Source organism: Tupaia chinensis, unplaced genomic scaffold, assembly GCF_000334495.1.
Source record: "Tupaia chinensis unplaced genomic scaffold, TupChi_1.0 Scaffold000270_1, whole genome shotgun sequence".
Classification (NCBI taxonomy): Eukaryota; Metazoa; Chordata; class Mammalia; order Scandentia; family Tupaiidae; genus Tupaia; species Tupaia belangeri.
This window is the reverse complement of record NW_006159750.1, coordinates 3,964,551-3,992,012: the sequence shown is the minus strand read 5'-3', so window position 1 is coordinate 3,992,012 and position 27,462 is coordinate 3,964,551.

Sequence of the window (27,462 nt, the reverse complement as noted above, 5' to 3'; positions counted from 1 at the left end):
AAACAAAAGCATCTTTTTGCTGCTTGTGGTATTTTTACTGCCCCAAGCATTTGACAAATGATTACAGGAGCAGAACTTTAGACCCCTTTCTTTCACAGGCAGAATTCTAAGAAGGAATGTATCACTCTCTGGAATATTTGTTTTTCAAACCTATGGCATTGGTACTTTAGGGCAGAGCAAACTTTATGCAAAATGAAAGTAGGCGCCATTTCTGATTTAAACTTTATATTGCTTTATTCTACATAACAGGGCTTGTGGTTAATATGCTCCTAGTCTCTTTAAGGCTTTAGAGCCTCAAATACCTTAATGTATATATAACCCTTCACTGTTCAAGACAATAGCCACTAGTTAGATGTGTCTATTTAAATTACCTAAAATTAAATGGAATTTAACACTTTACTGTCCAATACAATAGCCACTAACTACATGTGGCTATTTAAATGACCTAAAATGAAATAGAATTAAACATTTGTTTCCTGTCATACAAGCCATATTTCAAGTACTCAAACACCATATGCAGGTAGTGACTCCCATTCTGGACAGTACAGATACTGATAATTCCCCTCATCTCAGAAAGTCCTATTGTTCAACATTGGTGCAGACTAGGCACTCAAAAAATATTTGTTGATTGTCCACTTCTTTATATCTTTCTTCCCTGGGGCAGAGTTCACAGAGACTAGCAGGATAACAATTTTCCTAAATTAATTTCAGATCGATCAGTTGAGCATATTTCTCACTCTCTGAGGTAACAAATTAATTTTCAACAACACTACATAGACTTAATGCACCAGCCTTTGTTAACCTGCTGGAAAATCTGGAGTTTGAGACAAGCTCCTTATCCTATCAGCTAATAATGGAGATGTGGGGGGCAGTGCGTCTCTGTGGGTACCTCTCAGTTTAGAGTCATTGTTGTTGCTGATTTCATAGACCATTTGGCAAAGTTACAAGTTCATTCACTGTACAGCTTCCAAGTAAATATCTTGTCTTTCTTTTATCTATAACTGGTCTTTCTGGTGAGCCCTCACTCCCTCAGTGTAGTGGGGGGAGAACATGCAATTAACTTTTAATCCTTGGTGGTTTTAAATTTAGTCTGAATCAATAATTTAAGCAACCCTTCAGGTGATTTTTAGCCTTCACCCTTTGAAATGATTGCTTAATCGTTCATATTTTTACTTCTGCATGCTGTTATAAGTGAACACAGCCCATGAGTATATTTGTAGGCATGGGGTCCTGTACATGAATTCAGAGAAGGTAGCTGGGAACATTGGGTTGTGTGTCAGTCGACACAAGTTGGTGTTACATTACAGTTTAAAGGAACAACTTCTATTTCCTGTAATGAGCAGCCGTAGATTAACATGCAGTATGTTTTGCAAGCTTTGCTGTTATCACATGCGTTGCAATAGAAGGTTCATCCCTAGAAGATTAAACACCACCTTTGTAGGTAAAAATTGGTTGTCTGAGGAGGCATCTTGCTTTTCCACAGACATAACAAAGTGATTGAATGTGTTCAGATTTACAGTGTTTACTCAGCAGCCTAACCTCTTGACGGGGCTTTTTGATCCCGTGTTCTCATAGGCAAGAGATGAAGTACTAACTAGCATTCTATTTATCTTCTAAGAATGTAACAAGCTCACTTTCTTGAGAATTTAAACTAATGGGACAACATGCTTCTTCCCTCCTTTGTTTTCTCACTAAATATCACACTGATTTGCCATTTTAACACAGACTGAATTAAAGGATAGACATTTTATTATTTTTCCCATATTATCTAAATCTATCTCTGCCTTCTGTCATGCAGCTACAACCTCCCAATTTCCAGAAGGCAAGGGCTTCTCTTTTTCTTCATTTATTTCATGACTTTTCTTTTTTAAAAGACAGTTTATTTCTTCTAGTTGCTATAGAGAGCATGCATGTGTGCACGAGAGGGAAAGAGAGAGAAGCATGCTCCACAGGGTCTTGTAGCACCATGACTCCCCCCCATGCCCCCAACACACACACACACCCTCCAATCCATCTTCTCAGGATCTTGGTCTGTTTTCAAGACAGCCTGAGGATCCCGACTACAGCTGGCCCCGTGACTTCCACTGCAGTTCAATTTACTACCGACTCTGCCACCAGGCTGGGCTATGGACTCTTTTGGTCTAACTCCAGCTTTGTGGCTAAGATTTTAGTGGAATAGAATCCTATACATGATCAGAGAAAAATCTGTGATCTCAGTCTTCCAAATTTGGTTCTTGATATCTTCAGAGAATTTAAGACATACTCTTCTAGGGGCCAGCAGATGGCATGGTGGTTAAGGCGCTGGCCTTCCACACGGCCAACTATGGTTTGAGTCCCAGCTCTGGTGATTTACTTTCTCATTTTCCCTCTCTCATAGAAAATTAAAGAAATAAGGATTCCTATCGTGGAAATGGACTGCTGGCTGCATTGCGGCTAAGCTCGTGTGCAGTGATGATGTCGGCAGTGGCTACAAGTGAAAAGAATTTAGCAAAATGTCTCAAACCATTTTGCTAGCACACCACACCAAGATGCCAGAAGGCAGAACTTACTCGGACTATGAATCTGTGAATGAATGCATGGAAGGTGTTTGTAAAATGCATGACGAACATCTGAAGATGGGGGCCAGCAGTTAGCGCAATGGCTATGTCGCTGAACTCCCATGTAGTCGACTGCGATTCAAGTCCTGGACCCGGCGGCTTAAACTCACACCGGGCACATGTGCATGTGTGCCCAAGATCCCAAGAAGAGAATGGAGGAGAAGGGATTGCAGCATGGCTATCCCCCCTGGGGGGGATTTCTTGCTCTTTATCTCTCTGTCTCTCTCTCTGTCTTTCTGGAGAGCGCACGCATCCTTTAGCAAAAAACCTCTCCAAAAAAAAAAGGAACATCTGAAGAGAATGAACCCCAACAATCCCTCCATCTTGAACAGTATCAGTCAGTTGTTTGATTTTATTGACAATCTGGCAGATCTGAGCTGCTTTTTTTTTAGAGATTTTTACTATAGGGCGTGTGCACTCACCAGAAAGACAGAAAGAGACAGAGAGAGACAGAGAGACAGAAAGCGAGAAATCACCCCCTGGGGGGATGGCCACGCCACAATCCCTTCTCCTCCATTCTCCTCTCTGGATCTTGGGCACGCATGCACATGCACCCGGTGTGAGTTTAAACCACCGGGTCCGGGACTTGAACCACAGTTGACTACATGGGAGTCCAGTGACTTAGCCATTATGCTAACTGCTGGTCCCTCAGCTGTCTTTTTACCGAGCTGATACCCATACATACCAGCTATATAACATACTGGATTAAAGAGAAGAGCAACGTGCTCCTTAGCTGGAAGCATTAGGGGAATGGGGTGGACTTGGAACACAGGTGTGTACAGAGTACTGTAGTGAAAGTTTTTGTAGCATAGTATCCTATTTCCATTCTTTCTACCCAAGAAAGAATATATTTGATGAAATATGAGGATCTTGCTCAGTCTCAAACTGCTCTTGCCCCTTTTTTCTTTTTTCTTTTTTTTTTACTTGAACATTTTTATGATGATTCAGTTGGAGGTTGCTCCTTGTCAGTTAATATTGGCTCCAATCTTTCAAACTGTTCCAATCTGCTTTACAACACTTAGTGTACTAACCCTTCAAGATGGGGTGGGGAGCAATGACACAGTTCAGTTTTGTTCTCAGGATAAAGACTTAGTGAAAAATAAATGAAAGTTCTTTAGTTACAAAAACAACAAAAAAGAAAATTAAAGAAATAATAATGATAATAAAGAAAGAAAAATAAATAATTCTTCTGCCAAAGACTAGTTTTTAAGCATATGACTTTGCTTGGGCAGAAGCGAGGATGTCTAAATTATTTTTGGCATATCTGCTTTATTCTGCCCTGAGTCTTTTCAGGCTTGACCTTAAAAGCAGAAATGTAAAAGGAAACTTTTTTTTTTGGAGAGGTTTTTGCTATAGGGCGTGTGCATTCACCAGAAAGACAGAGAGACAGACAGACAGAAAGTGAGAAATCAACTTCCAGGTGGGAAGGCCATGTCACAATCCCTTCTGCTCCTTTCTCCTCTCAGGATCTTGGGCATACACGCAGACACACATGGTGTGAGTTTAAGCCTCCGGGTCCGGGACTCGAACTGCGGTCTACTACATGGGAGTCCAGCGACATAGCCATTACGCTAACGGCTAGTCCCTAAAAGGAAACATTTTTGAGAGGTAAAATTTGCTGGCTTAATGTTTGCTATAATACTGTTTCTATTACAGCAAGTGCTCATGGCAGTTTTATCATGCTGTATGCAATTCTTTAATCCATCCGATAGCTACGTGGATTTCCACTGGAACTGTGTGTCCGAGGAAGGTTGTGCATTCTGTGCCAGTGCCCCGTTTTTCTCCTGGTTTAATTACACGTGAAGCAGCTCAGATAAGGCCTTATCACTCAGGATGTGTGGGAGAGTCTAAGTTCATTTTAGAAATTGGTAATCATTCTTGGAACTCTGAAGAGATATTTCTATCTTCAATTTCATTGGAAATTTCAACTCCTAAAGTGGTTTCTTTAGGAAGACTGTTTTAAGACTTTAAAACAGAAAGTAAAAATAGAGGGAAAAGGATAGTCGTATAGCATTTCTAAATTATAATGCCTGTATATATTTCTAATTCTATAATATCCATTTCTAAGTTAGGATAACAATAGAAAGACCATACCTCCTGAGTGGTTTTCAGCATCTACACTAGCGGGTTATTAAGTACTCCGTTAGTTGTTCATTACCTGGAAGCCCTTTAGTATGACTCAGATTCTTTATTTCCAACAGCGTTAGAGTTCTCAAATAGAAGCCAGTTTCAAAGAGCTTATCTGTGTCCGTCTTGGTACAGTATGTAAGCCTAGGATAATTATGATCCCTTCTTAGTTTTGGCTGTATTTTCTATAGTTTGGAAGCAAATGTGTCTAGAATATTTATAGGTGAGGATGTGCCATGGAGGCTGAGTTACTTCACTTGTGACAGTAAAAATTCAGATTCGTAATTCATTAATCATGTGATGTAATTCAATTTGGAGCTGCTTTTGGATTCCTGCCTATTCAGTAGCTGTTTAAATATTACTGATGGCTACAAATTATAAGCTGGTTTTATTTTTAACTATTAATCTGCATGTATATACAAGTGAAATAATAAGCCATTTATAGCTGGAAGAGATATAATCATTTCCCCAAGCCTTTTATTTTCTAGATGGGGCTGTTGCTGTCCAACTGGTGAAATGAGAGGCCATGAAAGAACTGAGTCAGGACTAAAACCAAGATTCCCTGTCTTTTTATTTTTTTTCAGAGGTTTTTGCTATAGGGCATGTGCGCTTACCAGAAAGACAGAGAGATAGAAAGTGAGAAATCACCCCCAGTGGGGATGGCCACACCACAATCCCTTCTCCTCCATTCTCCTCTTGGGATCTTGGACATGCACACACACGCACCTGGCATGAGTTTAAGCTGCCAGGTCCAGTACTCGAACTGCAGTCAACTACATGGAAGTCCAGCGACATAGCCATTACTCCAACTGCTGGTCCCATGCAGTCTTTATTCACTTAGGCCATTCCCTCATTCTATGTTCCACCTTCATTTGCTCACTCATCCATTCATTCATTCCAACACTCTTTGTACTGAATTCTAATCCTATATGAATCCAGATCCTATGAGTTATTGGTTACCGAGGGTGCAAAACATTTCTTTTTTTTCTTTTTAAATTTTGCTATCGAGTGTGTGCAAGAGAGAGAGAGAGAGAGACAGAGAGAGAGAGAAAGAGAAAGTACTTGTGAAGGGTATGGCTAGGCTGAAATCTTTTCTTGGGATTTTGTACACACGTACCCAGTGTGTTTTCAAGCTGCCAGGTCTGGGACTGGAACCATGTAGTTGGCTATGGGCCAACTACAGCCACCTTAACTACCATGCCACTGACTGGCCTACAAAACATTTCTGAAGTCTTTCACTTGGACACTCTTTGACTCAGAATGTGCAGGCAAAAAGACAGACATTCTTATGTTAAAATGTGAGTACAAAATGCTGAGCTTGTTTTCCTAGAGATGCAGCAAAAAGACTTGCATATTGTCTGGCACCTCTCGAATCCCTGGGAATAGGTGGAGTCATTCTATCCAGTCATGAGGCCAAGAGCCAGGCCCTGCCTGAATGTCTCCTGACCTGAAGGGCAGCATGGCTCAGTGCCTGCTGAGCTGTGCTTCTCCAAGGGTGATTCCCCAGCTTGGGGCAGTGTGAAGGGGAGGCCAACTTCAAAGCCTCTTTCAATCTGTGGAAAAGCAGTCTGGAGTGGGGAGGCTGCCAAGTCCACCATATGAATGTTCATTTTCCTTGGCTTGTGGTCAAGCAACAGCAAACAAGCAGGTTAGGAGTGAGTAATGAGTTACCCTGGTTCTCGGAGTTTATCAGCTGACAGGAAGAGATCTGGTCTGGAGTACTCCTGAAAAGGCCACAGGGTTCTCAGTTGTGGATCTGTTTTCCAAGCCAACTTGTGGTCCTGAGCATGGATGTTTTATTGATTCCTATCTGGAATAGTTCTAAGGGAATAGTTTTATTTATTTTTAATTAAAAAAGATGAAGAGGGATTTTTGCTATAGGTTGTGTGCGCTTGCCAGAGAGACAGAGAGACACAGACAGGAAGTGAGAAATCACTCCCCAGGGGTATGGCCATGCCACAATCCCTTCTCCATTCTCCTCTAAGAGTTTGGGGCATGTATACACATACACCTGGCCTGATTTTTAAGCCACCAGGTCTGGGACTTGAACTGCAGTCAACTATGTGAGAGTCCAGAGACATAAAAATGACACCATTTGCTGGTCCCAGGGAGTAGTTTTAAATAGGCCCTGATTCTCTCCTTTGTACCACTGAAAGATCACTTAATTTCTATTCATCAGTAATGTCGTAGGCTGGCTGTCTCCTCTGTGGACTAAGTGGACTCAAATTTGATATGGCTGAATAGGTCAAGATGTCATTATTAGTGATTCCATTACTGATAGCAGCAGCAGCAACATGACTGAAGAAAAACATAAGACCGTACAAAGCAGAGGCTCCATCTAGAAATGCCCAAGCCCGCAGGCTCTGTATTTCCAGCCCAGGTGAACTTGAGCTGACTTGCTTTTGCTATTCCTCTAAGGAAACCTGGGTTGGGGTTCAATCTGAGCTACCTCTCTTCTCTCATACTCCCTCACTGTGCAAATTCAAACTTAGGGTAATAAAACATTGCCCTCCTAAAATACATGTGATTGAGAGATATGCCTACATTGCTGAGGCAGGGTAATTAAAATATACAATTAGATTTTAAACATGCTAAAATTTCGTATTAACTCTTGTGCTAAGATAGTGAGTTCTGGAGAGGTGCAGTATCAAGGGAGTAGGAATTAGAAGCTCCCGATGATAACTCTGGATACAGAGAATTTCTCATGAAAGAAATTTTATGTACTTTGAGGATCAAGTCCCAAAAGAAGGTATGAGTGGGCAGCAAAGGGCATGCAGGAGTGGAATGTGGAAGGAAGGGCAGCATTTCTTAGATCTTTCCGAATGCCCAGGAAAGAGGAACTTTTCCAGAGATTTTTGTGTCCATGGTGGAATACAAGAAAGCCAAAACTCTGGATGATAGATTTAGGACCCAAATTGGAAAGGCTTTGTTTCCATAGTGACTGGGAGGTTAAATGAAATAGCTTTGGCATCAACATGGAAATAACAGTAGAGGTGGATTAGCAAGGCAAGTCTTCCCTGCCAACCTTCATTCTCCTTTCACCCACAGCCTCCTTTATATTCCCAGAGCATCTTTTGTGTACCTCACTTATGAGAGGATATTACGCTGAACTGGAGTCAGATTGTACAGGGTTCACAGCTCAAGGTCTGGAGTCCCATGGACTGGATTCAAAGTCCAGCTGTGACTTTTGGATGTTGATTTCCAAAGACTATTGCCTACTAGAGGGAGCCGGGGTTCCGTAGAGCAATGGCTGGTTCCACATGTGAAGGATGAAAAGACACTCCTAGTGTTAGGAAGCAAGGAAAGATTGACATCATGAGGAAATGATCAAAGGTGAGAAACTGCCTTGGGCTCCTTTTGGTCAAATTTGGGAGTTAAATACTCAAGTATGAGCACTGAAAAAATAACGATGATACTTAATTATAATTTATTAACTAAAAAAATGAGTTTATAGCTCCAAAGAGGATGAAAGAGGTGGAAAGAGAGAGCATTGTTTTCATAAAAGAATGCTAGCTAATGCATTTAAGAGAAATGATACGACTAGGAAAAAAAATCTCTATTTTTGTAGCTACCAGTATAATAAATTATTCAGACAGGGATCACCAATGAATATTGAAACCACTGGATAAAAGATTGCTAGAGAACAGGATATAATTATTCAAACTATTTCCCTGCAGATTATTTAAAAATTATAAAGGGAAAAGCTGCCTTTGCAAGGGAACTATGTGCTAACACTACTTTGACCAAGGTATCAAAATTAGCATATCCAATACGAGGTCTTCTATGACTCCAGACAAATTCTATGATTGTCTTTTCTAGATCTGTGAAGAATATTTCTGGTATTTTGATTGGAATTGCATTAAACATGTGGATTAATTTGGGTAGAATTGCCATTTCAATTATGTTAATTCTTCCAGTCCAGGACCATGAGATATCCTTCCACTTTTTTATGTCACTTTCAATCCACTTAATATATACCGACTATCTGCACTCTATGGTAGAGAGCGAAATATTGGAGGACATAACAGCAATGAAAATACTTAACAAGGATAAGACAGTGTGGAACGGGGTGGGGGGTAAAGAGAAGAGTATAGAGAAAGATAACAAGAGAACAAATAGAGAGGCATGACATTAGTGGGACACGAATACGGTTTATTACCTGTTGATGATGTGTGTAGTATTCTCAACTGGATTGGTCTGAGAAGTATTTTGTGATGAGTAAAGTCTTTTTACAAGCAAAATGAGAAATGATGATTGATTGGTTTAAAAAATAATTGGAATAATAATATAATGATTGGGAAAAACAATGAAAAGATATTGAATGATGAAGTGGGGATGTTAGTTTCTCTGTATTGACTGACATGCATGGCATTCCCTTTTGAAAAAGCAATGTAATACACTATAAAGTTATATGCTATTCAATGTAATATAGACAAGATTATGATGATAATAAATAATTTTTTTAAAAAATTAGCATCTTCAGTATTGAGTCAAGCTGATATTGGGCACTTGATGTAATATAAAATTAAATATACATCATTTATATAAAATTCTCACCCAAAATGAGAAAATAATCAGTCAAATTCAAAATGTAGGGGAGTCTCCTGAACAATTCATCTAGACTTCTAAAAAAATGCCAATATCATAAAGTTTAAAAACAAAAGCAGGGGACTATTCTAAGTAAAAGGAAACTGAAGTAACATGACAACTAAATACAGTGCAAGATCCATGACTGGAACGTGATTTGGGAGGGAAAAATACCTGAGCTAGCAAAGATATTTTTGCACCAACTGGGATTATGAGACACATTATTGTATCAAGGATAAATTTCTTAGGTGTGAAAATGGCATTGTGCTTATGTAGAAGGAGATCTTAAAAGATACATGATGATGCATTTGGGGAGAAATGTCAACAATCATTGGATATAGGTGAAGGTTATACTCCTTATACTGTTCTTTCAACTTTCCTGTACATTTGAAGTTTTTTTCAGAATAAGAAATTGGAAGAAAAAATTCCCATCTTTGGGTATGTTTACTTCACTAAGATGATCTCTTTTCCTATAATAGATGGATAATGATAGTAGAAACCTCATAGGATTGCCTTACTAAATATAGCCCTTGTGCTAAGATTGCATAGTAAGTGTTCAATAAATATTGGTTGCATAATTCTCCTCTCCCTCTTCTGGATTGCTAGTGGAGTATAAATTGCAGAGGACTAAATCTCTTTCATCTCTGTTTTCCCAGTGCCTGGCACACAGTGGGGCTCAACAAGTGTTTTTTGATTTAAGAAATAATACTATGACTAAAATCATATTATTATTTTTTTTAATTTTTAATGGAGGAAATACCACACTAATGTTTGAAGAGATTGCACTGTAATACTAACCTGCTTGGTATCTGGTTCATTACACCAGATTGCTATTCCATTATAATAATGTCTTTTACTCCCCAAAGGGCTGATTGTGTCAGTGCTATGAAACAGAGGTTCTCAACTTTGACATCCATAAGAATCATTTGGGAAGGAGGACTTGTGAAAACAAAGGTTTCTGGGTATCACCCCAGAGTTTGTGATTTAGTGGATCTGAAATGATCCAATAAATGGTCCCAAGTGAGGCTGATGCTAAAGTGACTGGTCCAGGGCTTCGCACTGAGAATCACCCACTGCTGGAAGAGCTCATAGAGTAGGAGGAGACCAGGAAAAACAGGAAATGCTATAGCTCCCTAGGCAGACTGCGGAAGAGCCCCCTTGATTTCTGTGAATAGTGTTTTTGAGAAGGAACCCCCTTGGGGTAAAATGACTATAATTAATGTTTAGACAATAGTATTGCAGATAGGATGTGTGATTTTTTGAACATTTATAAAATGATTATATGTGATATACTTTCATCACATAAATGTATATACATGTTTATAAACATATGCATAAATGAAATAACTTCATACTTTGAGTCTTTATAAAGGAAAATAAGAGGTGGCGGGGGGCAGAAAAGAGACAGATGGAGACTGATAGACTACCATTGCTGACTATTGCAGTTTGGATTTTCAAAGCAACAAGAGTATAGCAATGATAATAAAATTCCTGCATTAATCATACACTTCAACAGAGAGAGAAAACCAAAGCCAGAGAAGTTAATAAAAAGATGTGGCCCAGATAGTAGCAAACCTAGCAAAGAATGCCAGGTGTTTGGGTCTACAAGTAGGTCAGACTGGCTTGCCGCAGCTCCTGGAGCTGATGGCTTTTAAACTTCCTTTTCCAGGCCTCCTTCAGTGCATGGAATAGAAATGCTGCCCTACTTCTCCAACCTGCAGAACTTTGAGCATAGCCCCATAGTTAAAACTTATAAAGTCTAGAAATTCAATTCTTGCTGGAAACACAATGATGAGAATAATGAGATTTTGATTTGGAATTGGATGTCTGAACAGTGCTTATGAATTAGCATTTACTGTTTCTCAAAGGAAAGAATATCACTTTTGCAGCCTTTCAAGATGATTCTAACCTTAACCTCTGTTTTCTTGCTATTGATAACAGTGACCTTTCTCCTGGGACCAGCAGTTAGCGTAATGGCTATGTCGCTGGACTCCCGTGCTGTTCAAGTTCCGGATCTGGCGGCTTAAACTCACGCCAGGCGCGTGTGCGTGCATGCCCAAGATCCAAGAGGAGAATGGAGGAGAAGAGATTGAGGCATGGCCATCCCCCCTGGGGGTGATTTCTCGCTTTCTGTCTCTCTGTCTCTGTCTTTCTGGTGAGTGCATGCACCCTATAGTAAAAAAAAAAAAAAAAAAAAACCAAACAAACAAATAAAAAAAACAAAACAAAAAACAGTGACCTTTCTCCTGAAGGTTGGTAATGGGTGAGTAATAGAACAGAACAAAGAACAGTGTTTTAATAACTAATACACAGTCTGCAGAACCCCCTTAAGCCTGTCCTTCTAAAAGGGAAATGTTCTTGGCATCCCTTAAAAGAATCTTGTGTTCCAATCTGGCCAGACAACCTATATTCTTTTCTATGAGCCCTAATTTTTATTTTCCAACGTAATAGTATTGTCTAAACAAGTCTAATAAAAATCATGAAAGAGTGAACAAGAAAAATGATGATCGTTTCATGTGCTAAACTTAATTAAATAAAAGGAAACATGCCCTCCAATCCAAAGAGTTCCTAATGATGTGCACCATCTCCCATGGAATTAGTTTTTGGATTCAGAGAAGCTGAGACCTCCCAGGACGGAGAGACTATCATTACTGAATTATATGGATTACATATATAGATATATATATATTCCTCTAAATTTTGCAGTACAGTTGTAACCACAAACCCGTTTTTAAGCTCCTTAACATAGCCACAAAGAAAGACCCGTTCCTTTCCCCTTACAAGGAGACACTTGACATGTATACAAACATGAAAGGAAAGCACCAATAAAAAGTATGAGCAGGACAATACAGGATTCCCGAGCATTGTCTGAATTCCTTTCATTATTTCAGAAGCTGTGCTAAGACAAAGGGGACGATCTGTACTGCATTCCTCAGTCTCCACACTGGATGTGAGATTGTATTTGGTATTTCCTCTCCATTGCCCTCTCGTGAAAATCATACATCCAGAACAATAACTAAACACCATTACAGGCAAATGTCTACAGGCATTTAGGCTAACTTTTAGAAGTTTTCACACTGATTTTTAAAAGTTTATTTATTCCCTCCATGAAGTAAAGAGATGAGAGACAGAGAGAGAGAGAGGGAGAGAGAGAGAGAGAACAGGCGAGCACATCTCCAACAGTTTCAATGTCACAATCTAATCCACCCTCAGTTCCCAGCTAGCCCTGGATCATCAGCACATGCATGCCAGGCATACCAAGGAAGTCTCTGGACTTTTCCACAGAACCTTGCCATGTAGCCTTGTAGAGGAGTGCATTTTACCTCTGAGCCTCCGTCTGACCCTTCACGTGCTAATTTCCTTACCTCAGTGCCTTCCCATGGTGTATTGAATAGCAAACATTTATATGGCCCTTACTAGGTGCCAGACACTTTTTAAAGCATTTCCACATTCTCCTTTTATTTATTATTTTCTTTAATTGCCAGAGGGCATATATGCTCACTAGAGACAGAAAGGAAGTCCCACTCCAGTGGGGTGTGGCCATGAAGCAATCATTTTTGCTCCATTTCTCTGTCCTATCAGGATCTTGGGCACACATGAACTCGTGCCATGGTTGGCCACATGGCATTTGCTTCCTATGCACGGTGCTTAACTCTGTACTACAGGCCACCTGCTAATTCTTTTTTGTAATAGCAACAGAACAGAGAGGTTCACCTCTGTAAGGTCAGGTGGAGTCAAGATTTACACTCAGGAAGTTCAGCTCCAGATCCCATTAATTTTTTAGTTTGTGTTTGTTTGTTTGTTTTTCTGTAGAGTGCATGTGCTCACCAGAGAGAGAGAGAAAGTGAGAAATCACTCCTTCAAGGGGATGGCTACGCTGTAATTCCTTCTCTTCCATTCTCTTCTCAGGATTTTAGACACACATGCCCACACTCCTGATGTGATATTCAAACTACTGGATCCAGGACTCAAAATGCACAGCCAGTCATGTGGGATCCAAGGCCTTAAACTCTATGTCATCTACTGGCCCAAGAACCCATGTTTTTAATCACTATTCAACAACGGGGCAAAGACTTGTAGACTTCATGTCTCTCGGTAAACTTGCTTCCCACTAAATTCCTCAAGCACCCAATACTGCAGAGATATCTATAGTATTTACAGACTCTGACTCATACAGTCCTGGCATTGGGTCTGGGACATATTGTGCTATTTCAAAGGCTAGGCCTTCTTGCTTCTCTCCACTCCCTTGCACACACACTGCTCCATCCAAGTCCTTCACTTTCTCCAGAGTTCAGATAAAGTCCTTTTCTGAGAAGGCTTCCCAGATTCTCTAGACATCATCAAGTGTTCCCTTTCTTACCATCCAGAAGCAATGATTTTTTTTTTTTAGAGGTTTTTGCTATAGAGTGCATGCGCTCGCCAGACAGAGAGAGAGAGAGAGAGAGAGACAGAGAGAAAGCGAGAAATCACCCCCCCCCAGGGGGGATGGCCATGCCACAATCCCTTCTCCTCCATTCTCCTCTCGGGATCTTGGGGATGCATGCACATGCGTCCGGCGTGAGTTTTAAGCCACCGTGTCCAGGACGCGAATCACAGTCGACTATGTGGGAGTCCAGCGACATAGCCATTACACCAACTGCTGGTCCCCAGAAGCAAGGATTCTTGAACTATTGTCACTGTACCCACAGAAATGGTTTATAGTTCTGTCTTCCTGACAGTAAATGGAACGAACACCAAGCTCCTAGGAGGTAAGGATCCTTTCTTTTCTACCTCTCTAGCCCATTGAGCACCAATCATGTGGTGGGCGTTCACTATAGCTCTGCATGGAAGGCAAGCGTGGAGGGTGTTAGTGAGTGAATGTTCAGCATGTGGTCGTCCACATTTCCCGCGTAGATTCTACATGCATGTAGCCATTTGCTTATGATTGTGTTTAGTTTCTAGTCTGGATATGTGTGTTTTTCATGAGAGAGAAATGGAGAGGAAATACCAACTACAATCTCACTTTCAGTGTGGAGACTAAGGAATACTCCATGGATGTTCCCCTTTGTCTTAGTAAGATGACTGAAATAATGAAGAAAATTCAGATAATTCTTAGGGAATCCTAGAGTGTGCCCTGCTCACACTTTTTATTGGTGCTTTCCTTGGACTACCTTCCACAGTTGTATATATGTCAAGTGTCCCCTGTGAGGTTCTTGGAAAAGAATGAGTCTTTCTTTATAATCACTTTGGCTCATATGGCAGGTGCTTAATAAATGTCATGTTGATGGTAGTAATGTCAAGAGGGAGTCATCAAACACTGGAATGTGATGGTTATTAAATATATATATATTAATATTTATTAAATAAATGAATGGTGCCTATCCCAGATGGGAAATCAGAGATCATCTTATTCTAACTCATTTCATGGCAGAGGAATCTGAGGCCTCTGAGTTAAGCCCTTGCCACGGGTCCCCAGGCTGACTAGAGACGGAACTGGGATTCAAAGCCAAGCATTCTACCTCATAAGGCATGGTGCTCGTATTCATCTATGTGGCAAATCTTAGGCCTTTGAAAGGAAATGAGGGTTTCTTCAAAAATCTATTTTCATAGACTAACCTACATGGTCATGAAACTCTGTAATGGAGTTTTCTAGATAGCCACTTTCTCCCCTACCAAACAAATAAAAACTCGACGTCTTTCAGCTTTTTTTTGTTTTTGGAGAGGTTTTCACCATAGGGTGCATGCGCTTGCCAGACAGACAGACAGACATAGAGACGGAAAGCGAGAAATCACTCCCCAGGGGGGATGGTCACGCCACAATCCCTTCTCCTCCATTCTCCTCTCGGGATCTTGGGCACGCACGCACACGCGCCCGGTGTGAGTTCTAAGCCACCGGGTCCGGGACGCGAACCACGGTTGACGACGTGGGAGTCAAGCGACATAGCCATTACACTAACTGCTGGTTCCCGTCTTTCAGCTTTTGACCAGAAGTCTTTGGGAAACTTGTCAGTACATTCCCCTGCATAAGTAGGCTATTCTGAACGTAATCTTTCTTTACTAATTTAGAATCTCACAATGCCTTGGGATTGTACCAGCCCTCCCCTCCTTACAGTCATGTAGTGAGATAGGTTTAGGAAGTGGGGCTAAATATTATTATATCGTACTTCGTGGCATCCCTTATGGATTAAAAATAATCATGGATCCTAGTTGTTTTGTCACTATTTAATTATTGTTTCCTGTATGCTGAGAATGTGATAGTGGTAGAGAGTAGGGATTTGAGACAGGAAGAATAATTTAATTCAAGAGACTAATTAATTGGGGGCCAGGTGATGGGACAGTGGTAACTGTGATGCCTTGCGAGGCAGTCCTACATGGAAGGTTTGGATTCAGATCTGGAGACCTCCCTGAACACCCCTGGCACATGCTTGCTCACGGTCTGGGGCTAGCTAAGGACAGGGGTGGACGCTGTCGGGGTGCTTTGTCTCCCCTTCTGTTTATCCCACTCGTGGAAGAAATAAAATAAAAAGGTTATAATAATTGGTGTCCAGTTATCTTACATTTTTGAATTTCTCTATAATTTATGTATTTCAGAGTAATCTCAGACATAGATGCATGTGATCCAAAGTAAGTACATTTATGTGACATTTTCTAGTGGAAAGAACAAAGGTCATAGCGTCAGACTAACGTAGCTTTGAATCCTCACTTCACACTGTTTGTGAGATGGAGGCTGATTATTTAACTTCTCTGAATCTTCCTTTCTTTGATATAAAATGGAGATAATAATACACACCCTGGAGTTGTGAAGATGAAATAAAATGCTCGGTCCATACTAGACAGTCTGTAAATATTGATTCCCCTGTTCCTCCACTCCTTATCTTTCCAGTAAAAGATAAGGTAGTTTATAATGTAATACTACATACTGTAACTAACGATAGAAATATGTTGATTTCATATGTAAGTGATGACTCAACTGGAATGCTAGCTAATGTTGCTTAATAACTTAAGAAAAAATATAAGGGAATTTAGACATTTGTGGTATAAAGACAAAATGTTAATGGGATATATTCTTCGATTCCATTTGTGATATTATTCTTTTATTTTTTTAGAGGTTTGCTATAGGATGTGGGCACTAGCCAGAAAAACAGAGAGAAAGAGACAGAAAGTGAGAAATCACCCCCCAGGGGGGATGGTCAGGCCACAGTCCCTTCTCCTCCATTCTCCTCCCGGGATCTTGGGCATGCACGCGTGCACGTAATGTTGCTTAATAACTTAAGAAAAAATATAAGGGAATTTAGACATTTGTGGTATAAAGACAAAATGTTAATGGGATATATTCTTCGATTCCATTTGTGATATTATTCTTTTATTTTTTTAGAGGTTTGCTATAGGATGTGGGCACTAGCCAGAAAAACAGAGAGAAAGAGACAGAAAGTGAGAAATCACCCCCCAGGGGGGATGGTCAGGCCACAGTCCCTTCTCCTCCATTCTCCTCCCGGGATCTTGGGCATGCACGCGTGAGCACACACACACACACACACACACACACACACACGTGTGTACCTGGCGTGAGTTTAAGCCACCAGATCTGGGACCCGAACCGTGGTTAACTACATGAGAGTCTAGCAACACAGCTATCACACCAACTGCTGGTTTGTTGGTGGTATTATTCTTGATGACAGATAATGTGTCTTACAGAGTGACATTGAACAAAGCTAATTCTACTCAAGTTTGTTTTAGCAAATTTGATCAGCTGCCTTTGGGAGCAAACAGAAGTTTCAAATCAGCTGATGAAGTGGAGGGTGATGTCTGTTTTACTAAAAGGCACAACCATCACACCTCGCTGTGACCCTCCATGAGTTGCTTCTTTCTGGGAAGATGTTAAAGGAACAGGTTTCCTGTACAGCAAAAATCTCTTTAAAAAAAAAAAAAGGAACAGCAGTTAGCGTGATGGCTACGTCACTGGACTCCCATCTAGTCCACCGCAGTTCGAGTCCTGGACCTGGTGGCTTAAACTCACGCTGGGTGCATGTGTGTGTGTGTGCCCAAGATCCTGAGAGAATGGAGGAGAAGGGATTGCGGCATGGCCATCCCCCTGGGGGGTGATTTCTCACTTTCTGTCTCTCTGTCTCTGTCTGTCTGGCGAGCACACAAGCCCTATAGCAAAAACCTCTGAAAATAAATAAATAAATAAATAAAGGAGGAGCAGTTTTCCAGCTTGAGGGAGGAGAGAAGTCCTCGTCAGCCTGCTCCATCCTGGATAAGCCACGTGGAATTCCTCTGCTGCAGAGAGAGGAGTCCAGTTTCTATGACGTTCACAGCTGCTCTGCCAAGACTGCCAGTTGGGGTGCCTGCTCTGCTAATTGCTATGCGGACATCCGTTCATTAGACTTTGACCTAGAATTACCATCGCCTTTCACAAGGTAGGGAATGAATCATTGTTTAAGGCTCTTGCTTTGTCTGCTTCAGCCTACCTTTGATTGGGACCAGAAATGAAATCTCTGCAGGCCTCTACCTATTTCAGGATGATAGCTGAAGGGTAACTTTTACAACGAGCTATGGCTTTATTGGAAAGCAGAATATTCGTTAACAGTCTAGGAGTTCTGAGCAAACTAGTCATAACCCTGCTCTGCCCCTCACTGCCTCTGTGATCTTGGACAATTTGCTTGCTAAGCCAGTTGTCTCATCTATGAAATGGGGATAATAATAATTCTGTCCTCATAGGATTGCCATGAGATGTGGGCAGAGAGTTGGGAAGGTCTCTGATGCCTGTGTTGGCATCTGGAATGAGGAGATGCAGGTGACGCACTGATCGCCAGATGTTGGCACGCACATTCCACTCAGCTGTGACCTGCCACCACCCAGTTAATTTGGCTCTTGTCTGAAATAACTGAATATAACTGAAATAACTCCATTTGTTACTCTTTGCCCTTTACCCTCCTTGAGTTTCAGAATATTGAAAAGTCGTGAAGAAACTTGTGACAAGCAAATAGCAATGTGAATTCAAAACGAGTATTATTATTTCTCCCAGTAACCAGTAAAAGGGATTCATCTTATGTTTTTATATAACTTCCATTTTTTGCTTCAATTTTACTCCTGGAATTCTAGAGAGAGAATTAGAGAAGTGAAGTGCTTTACTTTAGTTAGCTTGATATGGAATTTTTACACCGGGAGGAGGTAAATTTAGGTGTGTTTTATCTAGGTACGTAAAACCAATGATCAAACGTTTATTGAGCAACTCATACATGGTAGATACTATGGACATAGCGACAGTATTATAAAAATAAGGACCTCATGACTATGAAACATGTCTTTCTAGCTCTGTCAAAATTGATGATGTGGACAGTAATGTCTTTGTCTTGACTGATATGCGTGGTAATCGTGCTGGAAAAAGAAATGTTATACACTGTAAAGATATATGGAATTACATGTAATACAAACATAATAAAAAATAAATTATTAAAAAAGGTTATCTAATGGTGGCAAAGAAGTGGGACACATGTGAATCTCAGATCTTCCACTTTTTAGCCCTATGATATTAATCCCTCCGAATCTCTAGTTTGTAATCTACGAAATGGACAATGCCTATAAAACACTTAGCTCAGGGTCTGGGACCCCTATGAAACAATGGCACTTATTTTCTTATCCGTGCACAATAAGTGAGCATTATGGCTGGATTTCATGTGTGAGGACACTGGAAATGAATGCTCCAGTTCCTCTAGGGAGCTTTATAGAATGAGGTACGAATTCAGCTCCACTAAGTTCCCAGGGACCGTTTCCACAGGGCAGTGTGCTGGCAGAACAGTTTCCAGGGGGAATTTTGTTCATGTTATAAAAACAGCTGGACATGAGCATGGACAAAACAATCTTAGGGAGTTTCCGTGTTTAAAAACAGAGATTTGATTTTGTGAAGTTTGATTTTTTTTTTTTTTTGAGTTTCCCTTCTGACTAAATGAAACCAATCAGTTTTCACTGCGTCCATCAGTCTCCCTGGAGGCAATGGTGCCCCAGCTGTCAACTGTGACTCACTGGAAGCAACTGAACAAGTAGAGGGATTTCTCTTTTCTGTATTGTGAGCTGTTAAAACTTGATTTTTCTAAGCACATGAATCCCAGTGTCCCACAAACACGGGTATTTCCTCTTCCTAAAATACTCAAACCTAAATGCCAACCATACTTTCCCCTCCAGATGCATTAAAAAACAATGGTCGACCCTGCCCACCTCTACCCCCACCCCCTGCCCCACTTCTTCTGACACCAGGGACCAGTGCACAGTTCCTAGGAATGCTAGGAGCAAGCAGCAGAGTCTCAACATGTTCCCGGGGCGGGAGGGGATTCTGTGCGAGTGAGTTGGCTGCCACATCTGGGGGAGGCCTGGGTGATGAAAGATGGCAGCTGTGATGATGACAGAAAGTCAGTTTCTGGGAGGCAGGGGCAGGCTCCTCTCTTATTCCCTCCACCTTGATCCAAATACCACTTGTATGAATCAGCTGCCACTTGGCCTCAAGGGACTTAGCTGCCAGATGCTCCCCTTTCCCTTTTTGAAGCAAGAGCCAGCCTCCCTCCTGACCCTTCCACCTGCAGTAGAAGCCTTCTAGGGCCACTTGATGGTGGTGGAAGTGCAGCCACAGCAGCACAATTCGTATAGGACTCGGATGGCAACAGTGAGGAACTGGAGCTGTCCCTGGTCATGGGGAGCATCTTTGTCGGCACATTCTCCAATTTGGTTGAGCACTTAGTGTGTGGGGGACTCTGTGCTAAGTGCATTATATCCGCCATCTCATTTATCCTCACAACACCCCATGAAACAGCTACTGTGCTTCTCTGGACTTCACAGCTATGACGAAGGGGGCTTAGATGCAAGGCCCACTGTGCTGTGTTTCCTTTTTAGCCAAAGACTCTAGAATACAACACACTGGGAGATTCTGCGGTTCGTAGGTCTGAATATGAGGGCTATAGAGGACCCTGAGGGGTCCTGAAGTTAGATTTCTCTCCAGGCTTGGAAGGCAACAGCAGTGATCCAAGAAGAGCCTCTGTGGCATCACAGTTTCCTTTAGGACTCTCCATTCCTTCTGAGCAAGCAGACAGTGGTGATACCCGGTCAGAAGTGACAGACGGCTCCTGCAGTGTCTGAGTGAATAGGCCTCAGACTGCCATGTGCTGCAGTGACTGCTTCCATGCTTTCCTGGGTTGGTCCAGGGTGCTCACTTCATCTGTCCGATATGGCCCTTAGTTTTTCCCGAAGGTCACCTTAGTGAGTGAACTCCACCTTCCTATCCACCCTTACCTGAAGCATGGCGAGGACTCAGCTCTGCAGGGCACTGCCTTCACACATCTGACTGCTGTGCCTTGCTTGCCCCACTTCTTCTGACCTGAATGGGTACGTAAGACAGAGCTGTCATTGGCACATTTGCAGAATGTTCCATTCCACACCAGTCTGTATCATTTTTTTTCTCTCTCCTCTCATGCCATTTTGAAGCACCTTGAAAATTCTAGTGAACTCTCAATAAAGGTAGAAATGGAGTATCTATCCAAGTCCCCTTTGTCTGTCTTTCCTTTGTGGTTGCCCTCTGATCATTAAACAGGATTCACAAGATTACTGAGATGCCTGAACGGCAATGCATCATTTAGGATTCTTTTCATCATAAGCGACAGAAACTAAGCCTGCCTAACACAATGGAGAGGAGGGAGGAAGAGAGGCAGAGAGAGAGGGAGAGGGAGTTGGAGTGAGAGAGGGCAGGGAGGAAGAGTGAAGAACAGAGAGGAAAAGAGAATTAACTCCATTTATTTGCCATCCTCCTGTCATCCTACCCAGTCTTCTCAATGTGTAATTTTCATGAAAGACACAGATCTGGCTTGACCCATGTACCCTTGGTAGTACACCTTTGTTGCCCATCTGCTGAGACAGCGTGCTATGGGGATTGGGAATGCGCTGAAGAATTCTTTAGAAGAGGAAGTGAAGGTAACAATAACAAATGTCCACCAAAGGGAGATGGAGGACCCTGTGCACCCTCTAGCACTTCTCTACACGTGACTGTGAGGCTCTTTCTTAGGTTTAGTTTCTCCACAGCCTTGAGTTTCACTTGTATAGTGATTGTAAGCAACTTGCTTGAAATATCAAAGTTGCTAATGAATTATGGTTTTCCCTCAACTTTTTTTTTTTTTAAGGTTTTTGCCATAGGGCATGTACACTCACCAGAGAGAGACAGCGAGGGGGAAAATGAAAAATTCACCACCCCCCAGGGGGAATAGCCATGCAGTAACTCCTTCTCCATTCTTCTCCTGGGATTCTAGGCATGCGCGCACAGGCACCTGGCAAGGTCTTAAAACCACTGGAGTCAGGGCTTGACTCACGGTTGGTCATGTGGCAGTCCAGCACCCCAGCCACCATGTCACCTGCTAGCCCTTTCACTCAACTTCCAGTGAGGCCAGAAACTGGAAAATTTGAAGGTTTCTGGTAGAACTGTGTAGTCCTATCTGTTGTTTGCTGTGAGCATGGCAGCATAGGGACGAGTAAGAACCTGTGGGCTCCAGGGCGGCATGCAGAGATTTTCTTGTATTCTGCCAGTTTAGGCAGCTTTGAGATGTCTAGACTGACTTACTGAAGGATGAGCCTCTACATCTCTCATAAGTGCCCATGCACATTCTGTGTGTTTGCATTAGTAACTTTGCCTTGGGCAAGTATGGTCTTATGCTAAAAAACTACGAGGGGACCGCCCTTTCCAAAGTCTCTCTCAGGTGTGTGCATCTCTGTTACTGAGACGTTTGGTTTGTCCAGCTATCTCCCTCTGAGAAGCCAGGCATGACGCGTGGCGTGCGTGGTCTCCTCAGAGGTGGCTGTGGAATCTTGTTCTAACAGATTTCACTGGACAGCAGAATTCAGTTTACACTTTGAATCCTGCTAAGGGGTCTCATTAGGAAGATGTCAAAAGAATTGCCTTGTGAGGAGGTTTCATGCCTCACAGGCATGAGCTTTGAGGGCAACCTTCTCGTGAGGGAGAGGGCTTCTTTTCCTCCACAGACCTTTTATAGTCTGGCCCCGTCTACCTTTCTGCTCCCATTGCAAACCCTTAACACCACACGAACCTCTCTCACTTCATACTTTTATGTGAATATTTTGACCTTTTCATAAAATGTACCTGTCTCTGGCTTCGTTGTGTGCCCCTAGTCCTCTGAGTGTTTGAGCGTGCTTTTCTCATCCTTATAAACCCATCCGCTTACTTTTCACCTTCTTGTCCTCTGCTCTTTCTCCCCACCCTAGGCAGCAGGTCCTTTTCTCCCTCTGTACTGCTGTCGCAATCTGAATTCATCTCTACCCTGGCATTCCTTTGTTTATAATCATGCTTTCGGGCCACCTCCCTTACTAGACTAGCCTTGGCATATAGTAGATGCTCATTAAATCCCAGCACTCATCATGGGAAGTAGTTCAGGCAAAAGACAGTCAGTGTACATTTATAGATGTCATGAAGGATCCAAGAGAATTGTCAAAACCTACACTATTGACAATAGTACTTTAAACTGAGAAGATGTCTTGATTACGAAGGGCTTAACGTTTATTGTATTATTATTATTGTTTTCTGGCAATAAGTAATATTTATGAAGAGCTCTCTTTTTTTTTTTTTTTTTGAGAGATTTTTCACTATAGGGTGCGTGCGCTCGCCAGACAGACAGAGAGAGACATAGAGACAGAAAGTGAGAAATCACCCCCCAGGGGGGATGGTCATACCATAATCCCTTCTCCTCCATTCTCCTCTCAGGATCTTGGGCACGCACGCACACGCGCCCGGCGTGAGTTTTAAGCCACCGGGTCCGGGACGCGAACCGCAGTCGACTACGTGGGAATCCAGCGACATAGCCAGTACGCTAACTTCTGGTTCCCTGAAGAACTCTCTTGTAGAAACTGGCTAGATGGAGCCAACAGATGGCATAGCAGTTACATTGTTGAACTTCCACATGGCTGACTATGGTTCTAGTCCCGGACCTGGTGGCTTCAAACTCATGACAAGTGCATGTGCGTGTGTGCTCAAGATCCCAGGAGAAAAATGGAGGAGAAGGGACTGCAGCATGGCCATACCCCTGAGAGGTGATTTCTTACTTTCCCTCACTGTCTTGTCTCTCTCTGGCGAATGCATGCACCCTAAGGTGAAAGAAAGAGGGAAGAAAATGTGGCTAGAGGGTGAGAAATTGGTGGAAGTAGGCTCCAGTCGTTGGTGCTATAAAAGTCATGTTCACGAGGGTTGAAATCGGTGTACAGTTAGAGAAGTGGACAGTGTGCAGTGCAGCCCACCTTGCTGCTGGAGCTGCCCTGTCACTTAAGGGTTAACTACTCCACTCTATGAAAGGAAGGTGTACCTCTAAAAACTTGTTAGGCAGAAATATCTCATCACTTGAGAATGCAGATGGTCTTTATCTCAGAGTTGTATTTTTAAAACTGCTTTTTGAAACTTGTTGGAAAAACCTTAGTTTCAGCTGGCAAAATTTTAATACCTTAAGATGTGAGGACAGAGAGCTAGTTTAGGGACTGAGCATTGCACAAAGGATACTAAACAGAGTCCTTTTTTTTTAAAAAAAAAATCGTATTATGACATTTCTACTGGTTTGTTGGAAAAGTCATGATGCATTTTTTTGTTTTTCTATGCAAAAATGTATCATGACTTTTCTGACAACTCAATACATATAACCTTTAAAAAATATGTTTATGTTGGGCCAGTAGATGGTATGGTGGTTATATCATTGGACTCCCACATGACCAATTATGGTTTGAGACCCCAGACCCGGAGGCTTGAAAAATCATGCCGAGCGCCTGTGCGTGCATGTCCAGGAAAATGGAGGAGAAAGGGCGGTGGTACGGCCATCTCCCCAGGGCTGATTTCTCACTTTCCCTTTTACTGGCTCTGTCCTTATCTTCAGTGAGCACACACACCCTAAGGCAAAAGCCTCTCTAAAAGATAGGTTTATTTTGATGACCTCATTTAAAAATGTAATCGCTTAAAAAGCCCTAAAGTATTTCATTCCTTAAAATCACAGAGTAGTTACATGTGCAAGATTTCCATCATATTTTATTTATTTTGTGGTGCAAAGTAAAAAGGCACTCATACTTTCTTTCTTTAAATGTAGCTCTTTCTACAAGTATTACTCAGACGTCAGCGGCAGGGCCTGGTCCCTCACTGAGTCAGGTGTTACCAGTTCAGCATTCTCCCCCTCCAGCCCACCAGTTCCTGGTCTGTGAGAGAGCAGAGGCCACCTGTGGGTTTCTGAAAGTTCCAGGGAGCTTATTTCCTCTTGGCCCTTTCAGTCTACGTCAGTCTGAGACAACACCAAGTCAACTAGACTCAAGCTCCTTTATGAGTCTTTATTTTGGTACAAAAATCCCTGTTTTCAACAAATATTTTATGAATTGAGTAACTTCACAAATCATTTTATTATTTCTCATCTCATTTTTGCCCTCAGGTTTTCAATCCTTTTTGTCTTTTATTTCTTCCCTTCCTAAATTCTAGTCCTTTGAGGACTTAGCTTCTATTTCAAATGGGCTTATGAAGAGAGCTGAAGAAAGATGGGCTTCCCTCATTATTGCCCACAGACCCAGACAGAAGAGCCCATACCTTGGACCCTGGGCTTGGGAGTGCTCACTCTGACCCTTCTCCAGCTTCCCTCACTCCTCACTGCAACTCGTACACGCCAAGGGCAGGACATCTGCAGGGCCAAGGAAGGGCAGATTCCCTCAGAGTCTGTGTCTCTTGCTATCATATCATGCTTTAGGCATCTGAGATCCCACAGTGCCCTGCCTACTCTCCCTACATTTGCCTCCGAAGGCCCGCTCAGCTCTCTACTTGAGGACTGCCATGCCGCTACTGTGAACATGCCTTGGGCCTGATGGCTGGCCACAAGGCAGCCATTGTGTGCAAAGTCGTAGATGGAGAATGTGAGCGAGGCCCCTGTGGTATGGGAGAGAGCCAGGATTCCAGGAGAAGGAGGCATGGACCATAGCTTATGTGCCATGGACAGGAGTCAGGATGGATCTCCCTGTACTTCCATAATTTAGCAAGAAATTCCTATTTGCCAAGAGTTTTTAATTAAGAAAAGAAAAATTATATAGGAGCTGGCAGGTGGCATGGTGGGTAAAGGTGCTGGACTCCCACACGGATGACCATGTTTCCAGTCCTGGTGGCTTGTGTTTTCATTTTCCCTCTTCTCTCTTCCTGTCTCTTTCTCTTTCTGGTCAAATTGAAAATGATAATGATAAATAAAGTTATATAAAATAATTTTAAAAATATTTAAAAAACAGACAAATGATTTTTTTGATAAGAGTGAGAGTGAGAGAGAGAGAAATGAGCATCCCAACAAGGTCTCACACTGTGATTCCGCCCCCCACATCGCAGCCTTCCCAGCCAGCTGGGGTCATAGGCCCACATGTCTAGCGTGCACTGGTCAGTCCGGGAGCTGGACGTGAGAGCCTCTGTGTGGACCCAGCATCATTCGAGCATCGTGTTACTGCTGGGTCACTGAGCCTGCCCAAGTTCTTAACTCTAACCTGCACGTCAGGTAGTTATGAAAGCATGTTTATCAAGGTAAAAGCATAGGACATGTTTTATTCAAGTGTGTTAGCTTGATTTCTAACATTTAAATATTAGACATATGATGTCTGATTTCTGTGTGTACTCGTGTCCCAGGTCCCACACATGTGCAGACTTGGGTTTTTCCTAAAGAGAATTTTCTCTCCAGTTGTTCGGACTATAGAAATATTGTTTTGTAACTCATATTAGGAGAGTTTGCTTCAAGCAGGGCACCTCTGGATTCAAGAGAAAAGTTAGGCCAACTCATGGCCTGGTGGTTAAGGCTGATCATGTGGTTCCAGTCTCAGACCTGGTGGCTTAACAGACAGACCATGTGCATGTGCATGCCTGCCCCAAATCCTGAAAGGATGGAGAAATGGAGGAGAAGGGATTGCAGCATGATCATGCCCCAAGGGGAATTTTTTTTCTTGCTTTCCCTCTCTTTTCTCTGTCTTTCTGTCTCTTTCTCTCTGGTGAGTGCATATACCCTCTGGCAAATTAAAAAAAAATTAAAGTGAAGTGCTTATAAATAACCAGAGTATCTTGAAGCTGCTATGCTAATTGCTCCTAAAGGATGATTGAGACCTTCACATATAAGATACCTTAAAAATACAAAATACAAGGGCCAGCAGGCGGAGTGGTGGTTAAAGGCACTGAATTCCCATAAGGCTGACAGTGTTTTGAGTCCTGGACCTGGCGATTCACTTTCTCACTTTCTCTCTCTGTCTCTTCCTGGTCAAATTAAAAAAATAATAATAACAAATGGAATTAAATAATTTTTTTTTTTGGAGAGGTTTTCGCTAAAGGGTGCGTGTGCTCGCCAGCCAGACAGAGAGAGACATAGAGACAGAAAGCGAGAAATCACCCCCCCGGGGGGATGGTCACGCCGCAATCCCTTCTCCTCCATTCTCCTCTTGGGATCTTGGGCACGCACGCACACGCGCCTGGCGTGAGGTTTAAGCCACTGGGTCCGGGACGTGAACCGCGGTCGACTACGTGGGAGTCCAGCGACATAGCCATTACGCTAACTGCTGGTTTCCAATAAATAATTAATTATTTTAAAAAATACAAAATACAGGGACCAGCAGATGGTGTAATGGCTATGTCTGGACTCCCATGTAGTTGGTTGTGGTTTGAGTTCCAGACCTGGGAGCTTAAAACTCACATCTGAAGCTTGTGCCCAAAATCCTGACAGGAGAATGGAGAAGAAAGGACTGTGGCGTGGCCACCACCCCTGGGGCGCAATTTCTCACTTTTCATGTCTTTGTGTCTCTGTGTCTCTTTGGCAAGCACACATGCCCTATAGCAAAAATCTCTCTTAAAAAAGAAAAATACAGGTATTGGTCTATATCACATTAAGTTAGTCAACTGAATTTATAAAATGAATAATAAAGACTGTATACATCTGAGAAAAACTGTAGTGAGTTCAAAGTTGAAAGTAAGTTATAAAATAGGGTATACAGTAAAATGTCTTTTTTTTTTAAAAGTGTATATCACAAGGAAAAAAGGAAAGAATAAATACCAAGATATAAAAATTAGAAATGTTATGGAGATGCAATTCCTGTTTATTATATACACACATTTATATGTAACAGATATAAAGATATATACAAATATATTAGA